The sequence below is a fragment of the Silurus aristotelis genome (assembly GCF_946808225.1).
Source record: "Silurus aristotelis genome assembly, chromosome: 29".
Lineage (NCBI taxonomy): Eukaryota > Metazoa > Chordata > Actinopteri > Siluriformes > Siluridae > Silurus > Silurus aristotelis.
In genome coordinates this window covers 5,768,802-5,775,249 of record NC_139602.1, presented here as the reverse complement: position 1 = coordinate 5,775,249, position 6,448 = coordinate 5,768,802, and the positions used below count along the sequence as shown (strand labels likewise).

Below are 6,448 nucleotides of genomic sequence, written 5' to 3'. Positions count from 1 at the left end.
TGTGAACGTAAAGCCCTGCAAAGGGTGGTCAAAACCGCCCAACGCATCACTGGCACCCAACTACCTGCCATTGAACACCTTCACCACAGCAGATGTCTGCGCAGAGCTCACAACATTATCAAGGACTCTTCACAACCCAGTCACAAACTGTTTAACCTCCTTCCATCAAGAAGGAGATACAGAAACATATGCACCAGAACCAGCATGTTCAGGGACAGTTTTTTTTTAATCCACCATCACACTACTAAACTCTACACTACACCGCTAGATCACTACTAAACAAACACTGTATATAACCTCTGTACTATACATGTACATATTACATAGTATATCTTTTTTATTCCTCATTACATCTGCACTATTTTTATCTATATATATCTTTAAATCTTTATATCCTTACTGTACATTCTGCCCAGCATTTCACATTTATGTGTGTAATATATATATATATATATATATATATATATATATATATATATATATATATATATATACAGTATATATATATATATATATATATATATATATATATATATATATATATATATATATATATATATATATATATACACAGTGGGTACGGAAAGTATTCAGACCCCCTTAAATTTTTCACTTTTTGTTATATTGCAGCCATTTGCTAAAATCATTTAAGTTCATTTCTTTTCCTCATGAATGTACACATAGCACCCCATACTGACAGAAAAACACAGAATTGTTGACCTTTTTGCAGATTTATTAAAAAAGAAAAACTGAAATATCACATGGTCCTAAGTATTCAGACCCTTTGCTGTGACACTCATATATTTAACTCAGGTGCTCTCCATTTCTTCTGATCATCCTTGAGATGGTTCACAGGCTTACAGATCACAATGCATGTCAGAGCTCAGAGACAGAATTGTGGCAAGGCACAGATCTGGCCAAGGTTCCAAAAATTTTTTTGCTGCACTTAAGGTTTCTAAGAGCACAGTGGCCTCCATAATCCTCAAATGGAAGACGTTTGGGACGACCAGAACCATTCCTAGAGCTGGCCGACCGGCCAAACTGAGCTATCGGGGGAGAAGAGCCTTGGTGAGAGGGGTAAAGAAGAACCCAAAGATCACTGTGGCTGAGCTCCAGAGATGCAGTCGGAAGATGGGAGAAAGTTGTAGAAAGTCAACCATCACTGCAGCCCTTCACCAGTGGGGCTTTATAGCAGAGTGGCCCGACGGAAGCCTCTCCTCAGTGCAGGACACATGAAAACCCGCATGGAGTTCTCCAAGATGGTGAAAAATAAGATTCTCTGGTCTGATGAGACCAAGATAGAACTTTTTGGCCTTAATTCTAAGCGGTATGTGTGGAGAAAACCAGGCACTGCTCATCACCTGTCAAGTACAGTCTCAACAGTGAAGCATGGTGGTGGCAGCATCATGCTGTGGGGGTGTTTTTCAGCTGCAGGGACAGGACGACTGGTTGCAATCAAGGGAAAGATGAATGCGGCCAAGCACAGGGATATCCTGGACGAAAACCTTCTCCAGAGTGCTTTGGACCTCAGACTGGGCTGAAGGTTAACCTTCCAACAAGACAATGACCCTAAGCACACAGCTAAAATAACGATGGAGTGGCTTCACAACAACTCCGTGACTGTTCTTAAATGGCCCAGCCAGAGCAATGACTTAAACCCAATTGAGCATCTCTGGAGAGACCTAAAAATAGCTGTCCACCAACGTTTACCATCCAACCTGACAGAACTGGAGAGGATCTGCAAGGAGGAATGGCAGAGGATCCCTGAATCCAGGTGTGAAAAACTTGTTGCATCCTTCCCAAAAAGACTCATGGCTGTATTAGATCAAAAGGGGGCTTCTACTAAATACAGAGCAAAGGGTCTGAATACTTAGGACCATGTGATATTTTAGTTTTTCTTTTTTAATAAATCTGCAACAGTGTCAACAATTCTGTGTTTTTCTGTCAATATAGGGTGCTATGTGTACATTAATGAGGAAAAGAAATGAACCTAAATGATTTTAGCAAATGGCTGCAAAATAAAAAAGAGTGAAAAATTTAAGGGGGTCTGAATACTTTCTGTACCCACTGTATATTAGACTTGTTTATTCAGCCTGCACATTTCTTAAATGCCATCATCTTATAACCTTCCACTTCTGCACATTTCCTCTTCAATGCCACAGCCTTAGAACATTTATCTGTACTTCTTAATGATGTCCACACGTCTCTGCACTGCTATAGCCTTTAAATTTATTCACTGTACATATGCTTACATATATATCACATGCTGTATATATGCTACATATTTATCTGCACAATTGATGCCAAACTGCATTTCGTTGCTGTGTACCTGTACAATGCAATGACAAAGTTCTATCTATCTATCTATCTATCTATCTATCTATCTATCTATCTATCTATCTATCTATCTATCTATCTATCTATCTATCTATCTATCTATCTATCTATCTATCTATCTATCTATCTATCTATCTATCTATCTATCAATCAAAAAAGTCTATGGTTGAGTTGAAAAAGTTAATTACTGACCCAGGCTGCACGGCACTATTTTTTGCATTTCTAGTCCCCATAACAGAACTTTGTGTATCGGCTAACTTGATATCCTGTAATACATAGCAATAGCAATAGGGTTGCAGCACGGTTTCATTGGTTATCTTGCCACAGGTGTTTTCTGGCATCTGAAACTACTGAGAGCCTATAGAACCAGGCAAGATATAAAAGCGTACAGGTGATGGACAAAACCACGGCCAGAAATGACCTTGTGTTGTTTTGTTGCATTCTTTGTTTTGCCCATATGCAGCTCATGGATTTTATAAAAAGAGGTGACAAAAATGTATTAAATGTATTTATTTATTTATTTCTCTCTTATTATAAGCACAATATTCAGATTTTATTTGAAAAATTTGAGTATAAAGCTTTGTTTCAAGAAAGTTGTAAACCATTTGATGATAATTCAGGCATATTTTACTACAAATTGAAAAAAATAATTCTTAAAACCTTTCTTACTTATTTAGACAAATGTGCTTGTTTTTAGTCTAGCTTTACTGGTTTTAAGATTTAACTACGACATATACAGATCTTTTTAAAGACAATGAATTTAGCATTTGCTAAATTTAAGTACTTTTTTCTATATATTGAGAAAATAATTATTAAATATTTTGTTTGTATTAAGAAAATGTACTTGTTTTCAATCTGGCTGCAGTAGTTTTTAGACATCTGTGGGTTCTTTGAGACTCGGTATATTTACTTGTTTTCAAAAATCTTGTCAAGTTAAAATTTTCCTTTTCTGTTGGCAGATAATTTTGTTTTTTTTTTAAGTCAAATTTACCCCGTTTTATTACTTTTTTACTTGTTTTTGAAAGCTGACTTTTTGCAGTGTAGACCAGTGAGGCTGTAATTGTTTTGTTGCTACACACATTATGATCAACTACATACTCTAAATGATAATGTTAAGCAGCTAAAGACATGTAATAAAAACAAGAAATTGTAACTAAGTGATGTAGAGTGATTAGCGTATTTCATTAAATACATTATCTTACACTCTCCTCATAACGAGCTCAGTGATAGAGCAGCATACACACCTTTATCTTTTGCACATTTCCCGCTTCTTTCCTCTTTTTTATAAATTGGGCTCCTGAGGGTTTAGAACCTTTTTTTTTTGTCATCCATCATTTTAATGTGGATTCAGTTCTCCTTACTGATGTGACGTGGGGGGTTGGGTGATGTCACATTAGTAAGGAGAACTGAATCCACATCCGTCGGTTTTGGGACTCTGATGTCTGGAAGCTAAAACCTGCATACAGCAATTAGAAATAAAATGAAGTGAAGGAATGCAATAATTGTAAAGTTTTATATAGAATCTTATAACAGATTCTTTCTAGAATCTAAAATTATGGGGATTCTTGAAGTCTAAGAAGCATCCAATGAACCTGTAACCTTCATATTCCTCCTGGAAATGTGGTTGTAATGTACCTTTAATTCCTGGAGGAAATGGATGTGATCGTGTGTGTGTGTGTGAAAGCTGTTTCCAGTTGCTCCAGGAGTCGTTCAGCTCGACTCAGTTCAGCCTTCTCCTGATCTCTGATCAGCTCCGTCACACACACACACACACACACACACACACACACACACACACACACACACACACACACACACACACACACACTCTTACTGGGACTCTAAATGACTCGATGTCCATGTTGTGTGTGTTTCTAGCAGCAGCTCCGTCTCTGCTCACTGCTCACCTTTATAATGTTCACATCCTGTTTTAGCTCCTGCACCTTCTTCTGCTTCCCCTGGATTCTCTGCTGGAATTTCATCTGCTCCTCCTTCAGCTCAGTCTGAGGACAAATAAAATACAAATATAGTTGATGGTGTATGAGATGATAAAGACTGTGGTAAGACCTGCTATGTTGTATGGTTTAGAGACAGTGGCATTAAGTAAAAGTAAAAGACAGGAGGTGGAGCTGGAGGTAGCAGAGCTGAAGATGCTGAGATTTTTATTGGGAGTGAGGGTTAGGGTGGACAGATTAGAAACAAGCAGTGTTTGTGATTTTGTGATTTTAGATGAATAATGTAATTTCTATGAACAGACTGAATATATCAGACCTGCATTTCTCACCTGTTGTTCAGTTCTGTAGGCTTTAACTGAGACGGTGTCGTGGCTTCTGTGTTCATCCGTCATACACAGTTAACAGATGAAGCTTTGATCCGTACGACAGTAGATCTTCAACACTTCATCATGCTCAGAGCAGATCTTCTCTTGTAGATTTCCACACGCTTTGATTAACTTGTGCTTCTTCCAGGAAGGAACTTCATAATGAGGTTTCAAATTAGTTTCACAAAAGGAGATCAGACACATCAGACAGGACTTGACGGCTTTATGTTTCCTCCCGCTACAGAAATCACATTCCACATCTCCAGGTCCAGCGTAACAGTGAGCAGGAGAAGCAGCTCGGACTTCAGTCTTCTTCAGTTTCTCCACCACTTCAGCCAGCATGTTGTTTCTGTGTAGAACAGGTCTTGGAGTGAACGTGTGTCTGCACTGAGGACAGCTGTGGACCCCCTTCTGATCCTCATCCCAGCAGTCATTAATACACACCTTACAGAAACTGTGACCACACGGGATAGCCACTGGATCCTTCAGGAGATCCAGACACACTGGACAGCTGAACTGATCCTGATCTACTGAAATACTGGCCTCTGCCATTTTCTGCACTTTACACACTGAGGAAAAAAGAGACAGAAAGAGAGAGAGAAAGACTGGAGTTTCATCAGAGAAAAGAGGAGGAGCTCAATGACAAAGTTTATAAACATTAACCATTTCATGAACAGATTTGCTTCTGAGGCAAAATAAACCCTGCAAACTGTCTCAAAAACTTCATTAATCTAAACAACCAGGGATCTACTGCTGTGTGTGTGTGTGTGTGTGTGTGTGTGTGTGTGTGTGTGTGTGTGTGTGTGTGTGTGTGTGTGTGTGTGTGTCCTAACAGCTCGGTTCACAGACAGCAGTAGATGACAGTGAGAAGATCAGCTCCATTGAGAAAAAGCGCTCGGAGGTGACGGAGCTGATCAGAGATCAGGAGAAGGCTGAACTGAGTCGAGCTGAACGACTCCTGGTGCAACTGGAGCAGGAGATTTCTGATCTTCAGAGGAGAATCACTGAGCTGGAGCAGCTTTCACACACACACACACACGATCATATCCATTTTCTCCAGGAAATAAAGGTACATTACATCCACATTTCCAGGAGGAATATGAAGGTTACAGGTTCATTGGATGTTTCTTAGACTTCAAGAATCCCCATAATTTTAGATTATAGAAAGAATATGTTATAAGATTCTATATAAAACTTTACAATTATTGCATTCCTTAACTTCATTTTATTTCTATTCGCTGTATGCAGGTTTTAGCCTCCAGACATCAGAGTCCCAAATCCGACAGACCAAATGTTCCAGCTGATGTGTGTGAAGATTCACTCAGCATCAATGTCAATATCTCATTTGATGCAGTGAGGAAATCTCTCTCTGACCTGAAAAAGAGACTTAAGGAATTCTGCGAGGAGGAATTGATCAAAATCCATGAACATAGTAAGAGGATCCGTTCCTGATCAAGTGCATCATGTGATCTACACACATTTCTGATCCACACACAAGCAATGATTTACCCAAATGTCTTTTTTTTTTTTTTATTGTAAAATCGATCCATTTTATTTCTTTATTTACAGCTGAGAACATTCAGATTTTACTCACAATACCAACAAGCAGGGATGAGTTTCTGAATTGTATGTGTAAAACACACACACACACACACACACACACACACACACACACACACACTTTACATAAATATTCTGTGATTAATATCTGAAGTTCCTGTTGTTCATGTGTTTAGATTTCTGTGATCTGACTCTGGATTCCAACACAGTAAATTATAATCTCATTCTGTC

General features: G+C 38.5%; 1 protein-coding gene and 2 pseudogenes across 3 annotated transcripts in view; 1 reads left to right on the top strand and 2 right to left on the bottom strand.

Moving 5' to 3' along the window:
- Window positions 1–6,448, bottom strand: part of LOC310722600 (uncharacterized protein) — a 1,041,764-nt gene that overhangs the window by 344,282 nt on the left and 691,034 nt on the right. The window lies entirely within an intron of this gene.
- LOC310722957 (tripartite motif-containing protein 16-like) overlaps window positions 1–6,448 on the top strand; it is a 112,426-nt pseudogene that overhangs the window by 51,237 nt on the left and 54,741 nt on the right. Inside the window, exon 9 of the transcript XR_014538314.1 lies at window positions 5,906–6,089. The product of XR_014538314.1 is annotated as a tripartite motif-containing protein 16-like (transcript). The remainder of the gene's footprint in view (window positions 1–5,905; window positions 6,090–6,448) is intronic.
- On the bottom strand, window positions 4,103–5,266 carry LOC310722938 (E3 ubiquitin/ISG15 ligase TRIM25-like; annotated as a pseudogene). Its single transcript, XR_014538319.1, has 2 exons — window positions 4,622–5,266; window positions 4,103–4,340 (listed from the first exon to the last, which is right to left on the bottom strand). The product of XR_014538319.1 is annotated as an E3 ubiquitin/ISG15 ligase TRIM25-like (transcript).